Here is a 19,683-nt window from a genome sequence, read left to right as displayed (position 1 = left end):
TGTGGCAGGAGTATAGATGAGTGTCAGTACATTTTGTAGCAATACTGATGTACATCAGCATTGTTGCACATACCAGTAGTTCCTTTTTATTGATGAATCTGCTGTATCAAGGTATGCTATTTATTCTCCTATTGATGAATGTTTTGGTGGATCTCACTGTATGACTATTATGATTAAACATGTAGTAAATGCTCATAGGAAAGTATGAAAATATATATAGTTACACTATCTTGAATAAATAACTAGTGATGGAAATGCTGGTAAAATTATAAAAGTATGTAAATTTGTAAAAGAAAACTCTCAACAATTTTTCAAAGTTAGTATTACCACCATTGCTAAACATGAGAATTTCGGCTGCTCCATATACTTCCAACATTTGGTGATAGTCTTTTTAATTATAGTCTATTTGGTTGTTATGGGTTTTTCTTTCATACTGTGTCTTGCAATGAAAACAAAATGAAACAAGGATAAATAATACCAGCAAAAAATAAATCCTTGTGGTTGTTAGTTTGGTGCAACTAAGAAAAAAAAATAAAATAAAATGCACATATTGTCAGATACACATGAAAAGAAAACATGTTATTAGACATGTTATTGAACATTGTAATGGCATCAGAATAAAAGAAGCCTGCATTATCAGCAGAAGTAACTGTCTTGAGTTGCTATCATGCACTGGTCTCCTGCATCCCTGAGTTTCCCAATGAGCACTTTCTGTTTAAATATTCTTGGTCACACATCAGACATTTTTGAAACCTCATATCTCTATTTAATGAGACAGTATATATTACCTCTCTAGCCAAAATATACTGTCTTTAAAGATAATTTATAAGAAACTTCTTTTTTTAACAAAATTTTTATTGAAAATATTTGTTTTACATTTAAGCTATGCTTGGTGCCCTCTCCCCCACCCCCATTTTCCCTTCCCCCCTCCCACCAATGATTTTCCAGGGTAACCATGCCACATTCATAATTTTACACATATTTAGATGTAGACCCTTATTAAATAAGTTCAGCATTCCTCCTCTTCTATCCTTCCATTCAAAATTTGCTGGTATTTCCCCTCCATTATCTGGAGTCCTACTAGTATCCTCTATGTTCCCTAGTTTGGGCATATTAAAGGAAACATATGTATCTTCTCCTTCTGTGCTTGGCTGATCTCACTTTATATAATGCTCTCCAGGACTTTCCATTACTCACAAAATTACCTCCTGTGACTTAACAGTGAGGAGAATGGATGGAGCTTTTATCTAAGAATAGAAAAAATGAAAACAGAAGAAATTCAGCTATCAGTGAATAAATATTAGTAAAAAAGTGCTCAATGTAGAGTTTATGTATGTGTTATTTTGTGTACTATTATAGAAAAGAACATTTGAATACCGTGTGGACTCATAGAGTATCACTGAAAGATATGCTAACTATATATCCCAATAAGAACCTTGTTGCCAAATAATAAAGCCCACACGATAGGTTCACATAAGCCAACTATTTGGTACCTAATGGACCAAATAAAAAAAATTAATCAGAATTTTAATTTTGTTTGATGACATTTGATAACATAAAATCCTCTTGGCTATTTCTGTGCTTAACTTGCCTTTTGAAAAATCTGCTCACTCTTCTGAGTTGTTGGTTTATTTCTTCTATATATCTTCTTCTCTGTAGGTTGGTGCATATTCAGATATATATCAAATATATGCATCTTCAGAATAGGTCATTAGAAGTTACTTTAATGTATGCTTTAGTGGCTTGGAGAAATGATGAGTTTTATAATGCTAATTTATTGTAAGTATCAAAACAGAAGCCTGGCATCAAACACCAACCAATGAATAGGATAAGGCATTATTTTTATGGAATGTGAATGAATGTAATCCACTCCATGGACTTCAGTAGGCATGATTCTCTGATTTTCACTGAAATTTGGTGTTGGTGTTTACCACCAAGGTGACTGTTCTCTACTATTTATTATTATTATTAATATTATTGTTGTTGTTGTTATTATTATTCCTTCACCAAACACCAACTGCCAGACTTACCAGCCCAGTATTTCTCTATTCCATTTTCATAATATTAACTATAATTATGAAATTTATGGGGCAGCCAGAGACATTTGTGACTGTATAAAGTGCTTACCTCTAGAATAATCAGTGAGGATGTTGGAAACTTCCCTTGTATAAAACACATTTGCCTAGCTGGACGTGGTGGCGCATGCTTGTAATCCCTGCGCTTGGGAGGCAGAGACAGGAGGATCATGCAGGTTTGAAGCCAGCCTTGCTGTAAGAAACCCTGTTTCCAAATAAAATTATAAAAATAGGTCTGGGTGTATATCCCGGATATAGAAGGGTTTCCAGGAACCCCAGTACCACCAAAAAACAAACAAACAAACAAACAAACAAACAAAAAAATTTGCCTAAAACTATTGAGGAACTCTTTAACTTAGAAGAAACTTAGAAGAATGTATTGCTGTATGGCATATTATTGAAAAATATACAAAATATTGTATATTGTATATATGGTACAGTATATTATTGCACAATATACAAAATATTGTACATATGCTTGAGTGGATTATATATAAATTTACAAACATACCAGTGATTATTAGCACATTGCTGAATAAATGTTGAAAAATTAAAAATGAGTATACAAATATTATATTGTAATAATAAGATATTTAAATTATAGAAACCAATGAGGCTATGTCTCTTTTTTGAATATAGGAGACTATCTAGATGCAGTAAAATGGTGAGATGAAAAGGAAACAATGTTTCATGTTCTAAATATGGTTAATGTTTTTGATGGAAAGGGAACTATTGTTTTTCTAGTTATAAATACAATATACACAAAAATTAGAAATAATAAAGTAAAAATATTTTAAAAATCATTTTGTTTTTTTAATCAATGCCTAGTGATGACCAAAATTCTTATGCATATTGTACAGATAATTTTACAGCATAACTTACCCTTGTTCAGTTAACTGAATCAAACCAGATAATGGTTTAAAATATTGCCTCCATCCAAGTAACAGAGAAAATTTTAAAAAGATAAATCTCCAGAGACATTGTTTTTCTGTTCTTTTTACTTTTTTTGTTAAAAAACATGTCTGAACATTTATATATAATCCATTCAAACATATGTGTTAACAAACAAAATATATTTACTAAATAAAATCCCAAAAGATGGGTCCTATAATATTCATTTTCCAAATGTGTAAAGATTCTGAGAAAAAATACATAAAGCTTTGGGGACATTACTTAAAAATTAGTGCATATAAAAAAAATGACATATAGTCAATTAATATATGAAAATTTTGTTAATATTATGTCGGACATGTCAAATATAAACAATAATGAGGACTGGAAGGCTAAGCCTTCTGCAAAATAATTTTCTTACACAAAGCAAAGGATTAAACAAATTTAAATTATCACAAGTTGTGATTTGTTTAAATCAGAAATTTATCAGAAGAAAATAATTAAATGAGCACAAAAAGATTTATATCTATAGAGACAACCAAAATCTTTATTTATAAAGAAAGAACAAATAGAATAAATAACATGACATCTATATAATTGAACACCAAACAGTATTTTACTCTAAAAAATTTACCTTTTTTTAAATTTATTTTTATTTTTTATTTTTTTATTGATGCATTGTAATCATATATCACATTGGAATACAAGACTTGAGAGGATATACAAGCACACATCATCCAATTAGCCCTCATCCAGCTCCCATCCCATTCCCTCCCCCTCCCTCGATCCCATGCTTGTTTGGTGATTAACTCTGATACATTTGTTTATGTACCTCCTGTGTTTTAAAGAGGTTCCATCCTCCCCTATTCCATACCCGCTGATTGGTAACCTTAGTTGCTTCACTCTAGGGCCCTTTCTATAGCTCGACCTCTTCCTGTTGCCCCTTTCCTCCTAGTTATTGCTGATTAGGGGAAGCATCTGATTTTTATTTTCTGCGATATTTCTCTGTGCATGCCACGTTGCAAGTACCAATCCAACTCTTGACGGCCCCAGTAGTGGCCTGGCTTCCCAGTGGACTGAACCAGACCTCACTGACTCAAGCAGTGGCTTTGCCTCATGGGTGGCCCCGATTCTGCTATCGCTGGCCCCGGCACTAGCCTAACCCCTCAGCTGGCTCCTATCTCAGGCCTTGGAGGCCCCAGTAGTAGCCTTGTCTCATGGCAGGCTCCGATGCTAGCCATTGGCCCCAGCACTGGCCTAGTCTCATGGCAGGCTCCGATCCCGGCCTCGGAGGCCTCAGTAGCAGCCTTGCCTCACAGCAGGCTCTGATGCCAGCCACTGGCCCAGGCACCGGCCTAACCCCTTGACAGGCTCTTATCCTGGCCTCGGAGGCCCCAGCATCAGCCTTGCCTCACAGCAGGCTCCAATGCTGGCCTCGCTGGCCCCAGCACCGGCCTAACCCCTTGGCAGGCTGTGATCCCAGCCTCGGAGGCCTCAGTAGTGGCCTTGCCTCATGGAAGGCTCCTATGCTGGCCGCTGGCCCCGGCACTGGCCTACCCCCTTAGCAGGCTCTGATCCCAGCCTCGGAGGCACCAGCACTGGCCTTGCCTCACAGCAGGCTCTGATCCTGGCCATGCTGGCCCTGGCACCGGCCTAACCCCTTGGCAGGCTCTGATCCCAGTCTCGGAGGCCCCAGCACCAGCCTTGTCTCACAGCAGGCTCTGATCCTGGCCACGCTGGCTCTGGCACCAGCCAAAGTCCTCGGCAGGCTTCGATCCTGGCCTCGAAGGCCCCAGCACTGGCCTTGCCTCACGGCAGGCTTCGATGCTGGCCTCGCTGGCCCCAGCACCAGTTTAACCTCTCGGCAGGCTCCAATCCCAGCCTAGGAAGCCCCCAGCACTGGCCTTGCTTCATGGCAGGCTCCAATGCAGGCCATTGTCCCCGGCATCGGCCTAACCCCTTGGCAGGCTCCGATCCCAACCTCGGAGGCCCCAGTAGTGGCCTTGCCTCACGGCAGGCTCCGATGCCAGCCATTGGCCCCGTCATCAGCCTAAACCCTGGCCTGGCTCTTATCCTGGCCTCGGAGGCCCAGCACCGGCCTTGCCTCACAGCAGGCTCCGATGCCGGCCTCGCTGGCCCCAGCACTGGCCTAAACCCTTGGCAGGCTCTGATCCCAGCCTCGGAGGCCTCAGTAGCGGCCTTGCCTCACGGAAGGCTCCTATGCTGGCCGCTGGCCCCGGCACCAGCCTTACCCCTCGGCAGGATTCGATCCCAGCCTCGGAGGCCCTAGCACCAGCCTTGCCTCACGGTGAGCTCCCATCCCGGCCTTGCTGGCCCCGGCACTGGCCTAACCACTCAACAGGCTCTGATCCCGGCCTTGAACACCCCAGCACCAGCCTTGCCTCACGCCAGGCTCCAATCCCAGCCTCATTGGCCCCAGCATCAGCCTAACCCCTCGGAAGGCTCCGATCCCAGCCTCGGAGGCTCCAGCACCTGCCTTGCCTCACGACAGGCTCCATTCACAGCTTTGCTGTGTCTGTCGCTGGCCTCACCTCTTGGCAGGCTCCAATCCAAGCACCCTCTTCGCTCAACCAATTTTCCCACATTCTCGAGGGTGTGTGGTGGTAGCATTCTGCCTCTAAGGTTATTATTCCAAAAGTACCAGGTGTAATGCATCATATCTCTGCCTCCCCTGAGTACTGGCCACTGCCATTGCCACTACCTCTACCATTTTAAATCTTTCCCAAGCTCTTTTTCCACTCTGAATGTTGTCCAGTGTTCCTAAGCATGTGTGATGGTAGCATTCGACATTTGGTATAATTTCTTTAATAAAAATAAAGTTGGTAGGATCAGATTTCTGATTCTCCTGAATACAAGTGTCCACTACCATCTTGGAGACCGCTTTCAACACTGCCTCTCTCCTTGGTCTCCACTAAACTCTCTCCTTACAGGTGATGTCCAAGATTCTTAACAATATGGAGAAATAGCAGTCCTCCTTCATGGGGAATTTTTCCATAAATTCCAGTGCATTTGGATAAGTTTTGTCTGCATCTCCAGTATCCTGGCATCACCATGGCCTTCTTAACCCCTCTCCGATATTTTTCTTTTCTTTTTATTTTTTCAATAAGAGAAGACAGTATGTGTGGTTTGAGGAGGTAGAGTGGGATCAGGCACTTAGTAGCACTGTGACCCGGCCCGATTTCCCCATGGGTCCAGTGTGCTCCTCACAACTCTGCCTGGGGCCCAGAGTCCTGCAACCCGGGCTCCGGTTGTTCCAGGGTCCGGTGTGCCCCACGTGACCCCTGCCCGGGACCCAGGGTCTTACTGGGCCCGGTTTCTCCAAATTTATTATCTTTATAAATATAAGCAAAACACTATTTTATAAAAGTGAGAATTAAGCCTTTAAAAAGCTGAAGAAATGTTATAAATTCTTTTCAACAAGATAGTAATGAGTTAGACCATTTCATAAAACATGATTAACAATGGAGTTTCGGATATAGGCATAATTATTTATTTAATATAAATAAATGGATTTTAAAATCTAGTTTATTTTTTCTACTTCAGAAACACGCTTTTAAAGATCTCTTCTCTGACTTCACTTCCTTTTGGATTCTAAGTAATATATTAAGGTACCTTATGCAAGAGTAATAAATATTGTAGTACCATTTAAACCCTAAAATAGCCGGGTGTGGTGGCATACGCTTGTAATCCCCGGGCTTGGGAGACTGAGACAGGAGGATCGCACAGGTTTGAAGCCAGCCTTGCTGGCTTAAGAGACCCTTTTTTCCAAATAAATATATAAAATAGGTCTGGGAGTGTAGCCCAGAGGTAGAAGGCCCCTGGGTTCCATCTCCAATACCACCAAAAAAACCCAAAAAAACATAAAATAACAGTTTTTGTTCATGTTACCTGGCTTTAACTTGAACACCAAATTATAGAACAAACAAGCCAATCATGTGTCAACAAGTAATCCTGATACTTAGGATTCTAAGACAGGAGATTCACAGTTTTCAGCAGCTTAGCAAGACCCTCAGGAACCTAACAAGATTTGGTTTCAAAATTAAAAAAATAAATTATGGGCCCAGCACGCTTCCACTGCGCCACTCTGCTGATATAAAAAAATAAATTAAAAGGTGAAATGCAGCTCGAAGGTTTATTCAATCCCCAGTAACATAACACACACACACACACACACACACACACACACACACACACACACAGAGAGAGAGAGAGAGAGAGAGAGAGAGAGAGAGAATAAATAAATAAATAAATAAATAATAACCTAATCAATAAATGGGCAAATGATATATGTAGACATTCTCAAAAGAGGTCCAAATGCCTACAAATATATGAAAAAATCTTCAACATTTTTGGCAATCAGAGTAATGCAAATGAAAACCACATTGAGGTTTTATTTGATTCTAATTAGAATGGCAATCATCAAAAATAAAATGAGTAAGGTGGTGTATGCCTATACTCAGAAGGCTGAGACAAATAATACCACAGGGTAGAGGACAGTCTCAGCCAGTAATGAGATTTTCATCAATCGATCAAGACCCTGTTTCCAAATAGTAAGTAAAATTGGGCTTGGGGTGTAGCTCAAAAGTAGAAAGTCTATGGTTTCAATCCCCAGTACCAAAATAAATAAACAAAAAAAGCCCAAATAAATATTTAATAAATCAAACAAAAAGTCTGAGCTTGTAGCTCAGTTGTAGTCTATAAGCCTGGCATGGGCAAGGCTCTGGATTAGATTACCAGAACCATACGAGAGAGGTGGGGGAGGGAGGAGGGAGAGGAGGAGGAGGAGGAGGAGGAGGAGGAGGAGGAGGAGGAGGAGGAGGAGGGGAAGGAGAAGAAAGAAGAAGAAGAAGAAGAAGAAGAAGAAGAAGAAGAAGAAGAAGAAGAAGAAGAAAAAGAAAGAAAGAAAGAAAGAAAGAAAGAAAGAAAGAAAGAAAGAAAGAAAGAAAGAAAGAACAATAAGTAAGTGTTGGTAAGTTTCTAGGAAAAAGGAACTCTTACTTTTAGTTAGAATGTAAATTAGTATAACCAGTATAGAAATGAGTGTGGAGATTTCTCAGAAAACTAGAAATAGAACCATCATATGATCCAGCTATAACACTCCTCAGTGTTATAAAAGTGGTTAATATTTTAAAGATACATGCATACCCAGGTTTGAAGCAGCAGAATTCACAATAACCAAGTTATAGGACCACTCTAGGGTCCATTAACAGATGAATGGATAAGGAAAATGTGGTATATATACAAAATGAACTTTTATTAAGCCATAAAGAATGGGATCAGGTTATTTACAGGAGAATGATGGAACTGGAGTGCATCATGTGAAGTGAAAAAGGCTAAACTCAAAAGTTAAGGGCTGCGTGTGTTGCTCATATGTGGAAGCTGGAGGAGAAAAAAGGTGCAATGGGGTAGAAATCCCAGGAAAATAGAAGGGAGACCTAAAAGGTAGAGAAAAAAAATTGGGGGCGAGGGAAAGAAAAGAGGGGCAAGGGAAAGTAATGGGAATGAAATTGATCAAATTTTTATGTGAATATCACAATTCTACTATTGTAAATAATTATTACCCATCAATGCTAATTTTTAAAGAAATAGAAAATTTGCTGCATACATACTGCCAATTCCTTCTTGGTTTACTTTCTATGCACATGAATCATAACACTCTACTGTTTTTCCAGATTTTGCCACAGAATCCTTCTCAACTCACACCCTCAGCAGCCTTTACTAGTTAATCAGAGATGCTTGAGATTTTTTTTTTTTTGGTAGTACTGGGGTTCCTGGTAGTACTGGGGTTCCTGGAAACCCTTCACCTCTGGGCTACACTCCCAGACCTATTTTATACTTTTATCTGGAAACAGGGTTTCTTAAGCCAGTGCAGCTGACTTCGAGCCTGTGTCATCCTCCTGTCTCCGCCTCCCAAGCGTGGGGATTACAAATTCTCTCTCTTTGAGAGAGAATTTGTCATTTTTATCCTATGGTATCCCTAGGCTAGAGCACATGAAAATAATTGGTTCATTTATATTATACAGATGTATTTTGTCCTTTTGGAAATATAAAATCTATAGTTTCTCAGCAAGAACTACAGACTCTTGTTTTCTGTAATGTCAAAGAGTCCTAAATGTCTTTTATTTCAGACTTTTACTATTCTTTATGGTCTTTACTATACAAAGTTGAACACTTGAAAGAAGAAAATCTCTGTTCAAGTTCTCTAGATACAAAATATATGATTTATTTTTGCATACACATTTCTGCTCAGCTGACCATGTAATGACACAGAAAAAGTAAACAGGGGTGCCTTATTTATTTGTTTATTTTGGCTACTTGTAGTATTTTTGTTTTTTCTCTGTTCACACAGTTTCCTCATTCCTTTTCTCACCTACTGCCCATGTTTACTTCCTTCTCTTCAGTAACTACTCTGCTTCTTTTCCCAAGGAAGGTACAGTTGATCTAGTTTGCTTCTTGTCAGTGGTCAAGTTCAGAGGATACTCTCTGTCTACTTCACCCCTTCCCCACCTCCTGCACTCTCATACACAGAAGCATGTGCACACACATTTTTTACCCACTTGGTTACATACCAAGGTTGGATTACATAGTTTCCTAGTAAGTAAATTTCTTTTGTTAAAACAATTTTTACAAAATTCATCTAATGTAAGATATCAGGACTAATTTATTTATTTATTTTATTTTTTTATTTTTGGTGGTACTGGGATTCCTGGAAGCCCTTCTACCTCTGGGCAACACTCCCAGACCTATTTTTACATTTTTATTTGGAAACAGGGTCTCCTAAGCCAGTGCGCACGGCTGGCTTCGAACCTGCGCGGTCCTCCTGTCTCTGTCTCCCAAGCGCGGGGATTACAAGCGTGCGCCACCACTCCCGGCATCAGGACTAATTTAAATTATTAAGGATAGAAATAAAGAAATTTGAGTTATGTTATGATTTGATTTTTGTTGTGCCTTTAGTTAAAGGAATATATTATTCCTTCTTTGTAAAGGAATACACACACACACACACACACACACACACACACACATATATATATATATATATATATATATATATATATATATATATATATAATGTAATGACTGTGTTTGACTACCAGTGAAATATTTTCAGCAGATATATTAAGTATCCTTTGTACTAACAGCTAGGCTGAAAATTGGTCAACCTCATGACTAGTCACATTTTTTGTAATTTTTTCCTGCACTATGATTTGCTTTTCCAGCTATTCATATTTTTAATTTTATTTATTCCAAAAAAGGAATAAGATCAGTCAGACATAGTACAAGGAAATATAATCTTTTTTCTTTGAGGATCAAGAATGTCAGTTTACTGTGGATTCACTTGACATCAGGAAAATTTTGCTATACAAATGTTGGTAATGATCACATTAGTAGCGTGAAATATAAGTTAAACATGGGGAGGCTGAGAAACTGGCTATATACGTCTCTCTTTAATGTCCCTCTTTAATGTCCATGAAATCAAGATTCAAATGGAAGACATGGTTCTTTGAGACTTAGAATTTGAAAATTTCAGGCTATAGTTTAAAAAGATATTAAGCAAGATATTTGAAAAATTCAACTGAAAATATTACTTCTATAATTTCATAACTCTGTTTAAAGAAGACATTCCATGTAAAATTTATTTATTTGGAACTGGGAATTGAACCCAGGGGAATTTTACCTCTGAGATATACCCTCATTCCCATTTTATTTTTTAATTTTGAAATAATAATCTTGTTAAGTTGCAGAGGGATTCTCTAAATTTCTGAAGTTGCCATCCTCTTGTCTCAGCCTTCAAAATACTAGGATTATAAGTGTATGCCACCATGGCAGCCTCAATATAAAATATACTTAAAATAGGATATGCAAATTTCATCAAATTAAATTAAGAATCTTATTATATTTATTTAAAAATTCTAAATTTATATTATTTCTAGTTGATTGTAAAGGAAATGAAGATTGTATATAATTTAGATACCAAATCCTCACATTTCACTACTCCTATTCTGGGAAAATATTATGAAATGGCTAGATTATTTTACTTTCCAAATTATAGATTGTTATATAAGCACATTATAGTAGTTAATTTTATCTATCAGGTTGGCTAGGTCATAGTACCGAAATGCTTGATAAAATATTATTGTAGATGTTTCTGTTAATATATTTTTAAAGATATGATAAACACTGAAAAGCCAGTAGAATTTTAATGAAGCAAATTATCCTCTATAATGTGATTTTGGTCTCATTCAAACAATTGACAGTTTTCCTTATAAGGAAAATTGACCTCTCAAGCAAAGGGAATTCTACTAGAAGACTGCCTTTGGACTTAAACTGTGACTTCTCTCTGGATCTCCAGCCTGGCAGCCTACCCTGCAGATTTTGAACTTGCCAAGTTTTTCACAATTGTGTGAGTCAAATCCTTAAATAAAATCTTTCACTTCCACTTTCTACCCCATTATGTTGATTCTATTTCTCTGGAGGACAACTATATATATATATAGTTTCATATATAATTTAGGTACCATCTATATATATGAAATATATATATATATATATATATATATATATATATATATATATCCTAATAATTTAGGTACCATATATGAAACTATATGTATATGTATATATATATATATATATATATATATATAGAGAGAGAGAGAGAGAGAGAGAGAGAGAGAAAGAGAGAAAGAGAGAGAGAGAACTAAAGAAACTAAAGTAAAAAAATATATAAAGTTGCTGTTTTTAAAGCCCTGAGTAGTTCTAGAATAATTTATTTTTTTTAAATATTTTAAAAGTTTTATTTTATTTTTTTAACAATTTTTTTTATTGAACATAAATAGTATACATTTACACTATATTTGGTGCCCTCTCCCCCCCGCCCCCGTTTTCTCTCCCCCCCCCCCACCAATGGTTGGCCAGGTTAACCATGTCTTATTCATAATTTTACACATGTTCAGGTGAAGATGCTCCTTAATCAAGATCGGCCTTTCTCCTCTCCTATCTTTCCATTAAAACTTAGCTAGTATTTCCCCTCTAATATCTGGGGTCCTACTGGTATCCTTTGTGTTTTCTAGTTTGGGCATATTAGAGGAAACATGTGTATCTTCTCCTTCTGTGCTTGGCTGATCTCACTTAACATGATGCTTTCCAGGGCTTTCCATTTTCTTGCAAATGATATAATTTTGTTCTTCTTTATGGCTGAATAGAATTCCATTGTGTGTATTTCCCACAGTTTTGCTATCCATTCATCTGTTGATGGTGATCTGGGTTGGATCCATATTTTGGCTATTACAAATTGTGCTGCTATGAACATAGGTATGCATATGTTGCTGTATTTCTCTGAATTCAACCCTTTTGGAAAGATACCCAGGAGTGGTATAGCTGGATCATATGGTGGATCTATTCCCACCTTTCTTAGGAATCTCCACACAGATCTCCATAGTGGCTGAACTAGTTTGCACTCCCACCAACAGTGTAAAAGAGTTCCTCTTTCCCCACATCCTCGCCAGCATTTGTTGTTGTTTGATTTCTTTATGCTTGCTACTCTCACTGGGGTTAGATGGAATCTCAGTGTAGTTTTGATTTGCATCTCCCTGATGGCCAGTGATGAAGAACATCTTTTCATGTATCTATTAGCCCTTTGTATCTCTTCTTTTGTGAAGTGTCTATTTAGTTCATTTGCCCATTTCTTGATTGGGTTGTTTGTTTTGTTGGTGTAGAGCCTTTTGAGCTCTTTGTATACTCTGGATATTAGCCCCCTATCAGAATGGTGGCTGGTAAAGTTCCTTTCCCATTCTGTAGGCTTCCTCTTTAGGTTATTGATAGTTTCCTTTGATGAGAAGAAACTTTTTAGTTTAATGTTATCCCACTTGTTTATTCTTGCTTTAATTTCCTGAGCTTTGGAGGTTTTGTTGAGAAAGTTACTGCCTGTGCCAATATGTTGTAGTGTTGAACCTATGTTCTCCTCTACTAACTTCACCGTCTCAGGTCTAATTTCTAAGTCTTTGATCCATCTTGAGTTGATTCCTGTGTTAGGTGAGATATAGGGGTTTAGATTCATCTTTTTACAAATGGTTAGCCAGTTCTCCCAGCACCACTTGTTGAAAAGGCTGTCTTTTCTCCAGCGTATGTGTTTGGCCCCTTTGTCAAAGATTAATTGACTAAAGATGTGTGGGTTTGTTTCTGTATCTTCTATTCTAATCCACTGGTCAGTATATCTGTTTTTGTGCCAGTACCATGCTGTTTTTACTACTATTGCTCTATAGTATAGTTTGAAGTCTGGGATTGTTTTTTTGAAGTCACATGCCTCCTGCGTGTTTCTTGTTATTGAGAATTGCTTTGGCTATTCTAGGTCTTTTCTTTCTCCATATGAAGTTCATGATTGATTTTTCTAGGTCTCTGAAGAATATCACTGGTATTTTAATGGGAATTGCATTGAACCTATTGATCAGTTTTGGCAAAATGGCCATTTTGATGATATTTATTCTGCCTATCCATGAGCACGGGAGATCTTTCCATCTTCCAAGGTCTTCTTCTATTTCTTTCTTTACTGTTTTATAGTTTTTGTTGTAGAGGTCTTTTACATCTTGGGTTAGGTTTATTCCTAGGTATTTTATTGGTTTTGAGGTTATAGTGAATGGAATTGTTGTTTTTGTTTCCTTCATTGTGGATTCGTTGTTGGCATAAAGAAAGGCCACTGATTTCTTTAGGTTGATTTTGTAACCTGCGACTTTGCCGAATTTGTCGATCAGCTCCAGAAGTCTTTTGGTTGAGTTCTTTGGGTCTTCCAGATAAAGGATCATGTCATCTGCGAATAAGGATAATTTCACTTCCTCTCTTCCTATGTGGATTCCTTTGATTTCCTTCTCTTGTCTGATTGCTGCAGCAAGAGTCTCAAGGACTATATTGAAAAGGAGAGGTGAAAGTGGGCATCCTTGTCTTGTTCCTGACTGTAGCGGAAATTCTTGCAGTTTTTCCCCATTCAATATAATGTTGGCTTTGGGTTTGCAGTATATTGCCTTGATGATGTTGAAGTACTTTCCTTCTATCCCAATTTTTGCAGTGTTTTTAACATAAATGGGTGTTGGATTTTGTCGAATGCTTTTTCAGCATCTATTGCTATGATGATGTGGTTTTTGTTCTTGGTTCTATTTATGTGGTGAATAACATGTATTGATTTGCGTATGTTGAACCAGCCTTGTTTTTCTGGGATGAAACCGACTTGGTCGTGATGAATTATTCTCTTGATATAGTTTTGAATGCGTATAGCTAGTATTTTGTTTAGAATTTTTGCATCTATGTTCATTAAGGATATTGGTCTGTAGTTTTCCTTTCTTGAGGTATCTTTATTTGGTTTGGGGATTAATGTGATACTGGCCTCATAGAAGGAATTTGGAAGAGTTCCATCTCTTTCAATTTCCCGGAATGTGTTATGAAGTATTGGTATTAGTTGTTCACTGAAGGTTTTGTAGAATTCAGCTGGGAACCCATCTGGGCCTGGGCTTTTCTTTGGTGGAAGAATTTTTATTGCCGTTTCTATTTCTTTGGTTGTTATTGGTTGGTTTAGGCTTGCTATGTCCTCTTGGTTGAGTGTAGGAAGGTTAACTGTGTTTAGAAATCTGTCAATTTCATCCAGGTTTTCAAATCTATTGGAGTATAAATTTTTAAAGTAGTTTCTGATAATATTTTGAATTTCTTCACTATCAGTGGTGATATCTCCTTTGTCATTTCTAATTTTGGTAATTTGAGTTGATTCTCTTTTTCTTTTGGTTAGGTTGGCAAGGGGTTTATCAATTCTATTAATCTTTTCAAAGAACCAACTTTTTGTTTTATTGATTCTTTGAATTGTTTTTTTGTTCTCTATTTCATTTATTTCTGCTCTAATTTTGATGATTTCTCGTCTTCTGCTGGCTTTGGGAATGGATTGTTGCAGAATTTCTAGATCCTTGAGTTGTGTCATTAGGTTCTTTACTTGGTGGTTCTCCATCCTTTTTATGTGGGCACTCAATGCGATAAACTTTCCTCTTAGTACTGCCTTCATGGTGTCCCATAGGTTTTGGTAGGTTGTGTCTCTGTTTTCGTTTGTTTCCATAAATTTCTTTATTTCTTCCCTAATTTCTGCTCTTACCCATTCGTCATTTAGTAGTGTATCATTCATTCTCCATGAATTTGAATACTTTCTTTCGAGTTTCCTGTTGTTGATTTCTACTTTTATTCCATTGTGGTCTGAAAAGATGCATGGGATTATATTACATTTTTTGAATTTGCTGGTATTTTCTTTGTGTCCCAGGATGTGATCTATTTTGGAGAAGGTTCCATGGGCTGCTGAGAAGAAAGTGTATTCTGTAGTTCCTGGTTGAAATACTCTGAAAACGTCTATTAGGTCCATTTGGTTTATGGTTTCCTTTAGTTCTAAAGCATCTTTACTCATCTTTTGCCTCGAAGATCGATCCAGTGGTGTGAGAGGAGTATTAAAGTCTCCCAGAATTATTGTATTTGGGTCTACTTGGGATCTTATGTCCAGAAGGGTTTGTTTTACGAATGTGGTTGCACCCACATTTGGGGCATAGATATTTACTATCATTATATCTTCTTGGTGTATTGTTCCTTTTAATAAAAGGAAGTGCCCTGATTTGTCTCTTTTGATGTGTTTTATTTTAAAGTCTGTTTTATTGGATATCAGGGTTGCTACCCCTGCTCTTTTTCGGTCACTGGTGGCATGGTATATCTTTTTCCATCCTTTCACCTTCAGCCTGTGAATGTCTTTGGCTGTGAGGTGAGTTTCTTGCAGACAGCCTATGTTTGGATTATGTTTCCTAATCCACATTGCCAGTCTATGTCTTTTGATTGGTGAGTTAAGTCCTTTGACATTAAGTGATATTATTGAAATATGCTTTTTGTTTTCTGCCATTTTGTGTTCTGTCTACTCTTGGGTGTTGTGATCTTTCTTCTTTACTTAAATGGCCCACTTATTAACTTCCTCTCTTCTCTGATTCTGGAGTCTGCTTCTTTTTTCTTCCTTATGATTTATTTCTTTAAGAATTTTCTCTAGTGTTGGCTTTGAATTCATGAATTTTTTGAGATTCTGTTTATCCTGAAAGACTTTGACTTCCCCATTGATCTTGAATAGAAATTTTGCTGGATAGATTAGTTTGGGCTGGAAGTTATGTTCTTCCAGGGTCTGAATCACATCGTACCAGTCTCTCCTAGCATTCCTGACCTGGGTTGTATAGTCTGGGGTGATTCTTATTGTTTTGCCTCTATATGTCACCTGTCCTTTTGTTCTCACTGCTTTTAAGATTCCTTCCTTGGCCTCTATGCTGGTCAATTTGGTTATTATGTGGCGTGGAGTGGTTTTTCTTTGGTCCTGTCTCAGTGAAGTTCTGTATGCCTCCTGTACTTGAAGATTCAAGTCTCTTTCCATATTTGGAAAATTCTCTGAGATTATTTCCTTGAAGATATTACATATGCCCTTGGTCTGTACCTCTATCCCTTCCTCAATGCCTATTATCCGTAAATTAGGGCGCTTCATATTATCCCATAATTGCTGGGTGTTTAGGTTTTGTTGCTGTAAAGATTTCTGTATATCGCTGACTGTGTTTTCGGTTTGGGATGTACTGTCTTCTAATATTGATATTCTGTTTTCCATTTCATCTAATCTTCCAGAGTTTCTTTCTATTGCTGTCTTCATTTCACTTATTGCCTCTTTCATTTCATTCCAGACCTCTTTCTGATTCTTTTTTAGTGTTTCTATTTCACCTTTAACCTCCTCTATACTTGTTTTAAAACCTTTCATCATATTGAACAACAAGATTCTGAACTCCCCTTCTTGCATTTCTAGTAGGTCAGTATTCGTGATTTCTGCTGTCTCTTCATAACTCCTGGTTCTCATATTTATAGTGTTCTCTGTCCTGTTTTTCTGATTTCTACCCATCGTTCGTGAGTAATGTGTTTAGTCAAATCTTAATATTAGGAGTTTAGGGGTATCGGCAAGTCAGCAGAGCCTTTCCAGTGTTGAGGGTGGGTGATGTGGGAGGAGCTGGGGTGATGGGTGAAGGAGTCAGATTAGGTAGAGGATATGTTAGGTTGAGAAAGGCTTTAAGTATGATAAGGTAATAACTTGCTAGGAATGAGAGAGAGTTAACTACTAGGACTCTTGTTGTTAGTAGAGTAGTTATGGATATAAAAAATACTTTGAGTTTTAAACCATGAGGTATATTATGGGGAAAAGTTTTGGGGGAGAAATGTATGTAGGTTAGTGTGGGAAGGTTTGTAAATAGGGATGCTGGTAGGAGCAGACAGACATAAAAAAAAAAAAAATCCCCACAAGATACCAAGACTATTATGTAATCCAAGAAAAAGGAAGGTAAACCAATCAAAGGAGGAGAATGAAAGAAAAGGAAGGAAAGAGGAAGAAAGAGGAAAAAGGAAGAGGAATAAAATAAAAGGAACTAGGAGCCGTGTGAAATAAAAAAATAAGGCAAACTATCCAATGTATATATATATATATAAAACAACAAGTTAAAGTAAGAGAAGTTTGGATTAAAAGAAGAAAAAATAAATAAAAAAATAAAACAGCAATAACCATACTAAAACAAAAGCACTATAAAAGCAAAATAAAACATAACATCCACATTAAAAGTAAAACAAACAGTCCTCCTTATTTACGCATATGGGGTCAGGTCCATATAATATGTGCGTATCTGATTGCTTGGTAGCTTTCAGAATACCATCCAATGTCTCTTAGTGTTCTTTGTACTCTATTTTTATCTTCTTAAGTCACTCTGGGTGTTTGGACACCTTTTTCTCCTTTAGCTGCTTTAGGTTTATGTGTCCGGGTGTCTGGTTTCACTGTTATTTGATTCTGTACAGTTCACAGATTCTGCGAAATTCTAACCTGTGGTCAGCACATCTGCACTCACCACCCTCGCCTCCAGCCTGTGCTTCCCTACAGCAGGGGTGGAGAGTGACTAAAGTGTAATTGGAACTTCCCCCTGAGGTCCTGAGCAGATTTTGTGGCCCGATGGATTTTCTTGTGTCTCTGGAAATTCCAGCTGGGCTAGCCGGTGTGGTCCCAAGATGTACCCTGGGCAAATGAATGCTGGTTCCTGGGTGGCCACACTTACTGCCAGAGCTCTGCCTATTCCAAGAGTGCAGGCTGGATGCACTGTTAATACTGGACCCTAGTGAGAGTGGGTGCAGCTGTCTATTGCTGCTGGTATGTTCTTCCAAGGTGTATTGAGCTGTGTTCTCACTTAGAACTAAGCATCTGGCTACCAGGAGGTTGGGAATACCCAGCGGTGGGCCAGGGGTGCAGGGTAGGTGCTCAAGGGTCCAGTGTGCGGTGTCCAGCAATGGTCTCTGCCTCCCGCGGGACGTAGAGGCTGGGGGTGCCCCAAGGAGATTTCCGGGTCTCCCAGGGCTTTTGCAGCCTGGAGGGTAGGCTCTGGCAAGGTGGCAGGGGTTAGCCACAGAAGCAGGCTCCAATTTAGGGGGGCAGTGTACCGGCACTGATTACTAGTAGGGGACAGGCAGGATGCGCGAGGAGAGTGCTCTGAGGCTTGAGCCCGTGGTGGGGGGTTGAGACTGCGCACACGCTAGGACCCCAGTTTACTAGGGCGCCCTCAGGTACCTGTCTTGGTGCAGGAATCCGTGTGAGTCTCTGTGCCGATGTGATCCGGTCGCTGGTGGGCAGACAGAGTTCTGGTGGGTGCTGCTCGCTGCTTAGGATGCGGTCCTAAGTTCGTTTTTATTCCCGGATTATCTTGCCGTGGTAATATCGGGCAGGCAGCTCCTTGGACAGCTGCTAAAGCAGCCCGCGGCTCAGCGTTCCGATCCGCGGTCAGATTGTATCTGCAGCAGGTCCCGTGTCCGATCTTTGTTCTTCTTGTTCAAGTTCAGGGTTCCGCCGAGGTACCAGGATGTGTTTTGGTTCCTGGTATGTATTTATTTTGTTGATTTAGACACTGCTTTCTCAGTATTTAAACTTTATTTACTTCAGCTACTGAGAGGTGCTGTGTCCCTCAGTCGCCATTTTGAAAAAAGAAAAAAAAAAAAACGTTCTAGAATAATTTAAATGGTAACTTAGTAGGACTAAACTGACAACATGGAAAATTGATACTGAAATTAAATAATGACCAATGGTTATCATCACCTTTGTTTCATTAGTTAATAAGTTTCAGATGTTTTAAGGTTAGAATACTAAATTTATACAAGGGTAGGTTTTGAGATTATATTCTGGGTATCTAAGTGTTTCAAATATGTTATTAAAGATGCTTAATCATCTTCAATTTACTCTCATTGACACATCAAAATATAATCGATTCCCCAAGCAAAAATGCACTTTTCAAATTTTACAAAGTGTTGTTCTTATCTAGAAAAATAATAGCATTGAAGTTTTTTCCCCATTCATTATAAATGGAGCAAATACATTAAATTTTATATGCTTGATTTGGGAAATCATTTTCTGTCTTCAACAACTGGCAGTGTGTTATAGCTGGGTCCTTTACAAGTGAAGTACAATTCTACTGCTAAAAAAATTACTTTCCTGTGCAACGTGATGTAGCAATGAATTACATCCAAATGAACCTCATATTCACAATGTCATAATATGTAACTTCTCCCCTGTGGAACTTTTGTATTATCTAATATGAGGCGAGCTAACATCTTCCTCTCAAGGCTCATTTCTCAGAAGAAT

General features: G+C 38.3%; 1 protein-coding gene across 1 annotated transcript in view; it reads left to right on the top strand.

Moving 5' to 3' along the window:
- The window catches only part of NAALADL2 (N-acetylated alpha-linked acidic dipeptidase like 2), a gene marked incomplete at its 3' end in the record, with an annotated part of 975,844 nt that overhangs the window by 221,325 nt on the left and 734,836 nt on the right, over nucleotides 1–19,683 (top strand). The window lies entirely within an intron of this gene.

This window comes from Muscardinus avellanarius (assembly GCF_963383645.1).
Source record: "Muscardinus avellanarius genome assembly, chromosome: 5".
NCBI lineage: Eukaryota > Metazoa > Chordata > Mammalia > Rodentia > Gliridae > Muscardinus > Muscardinus avellanarius.
The sequence above is the reverse complement of the archived record's forward strand: the minus strand, read 5'-3'. Positions and strand labels throughout refer to the sequence as shown.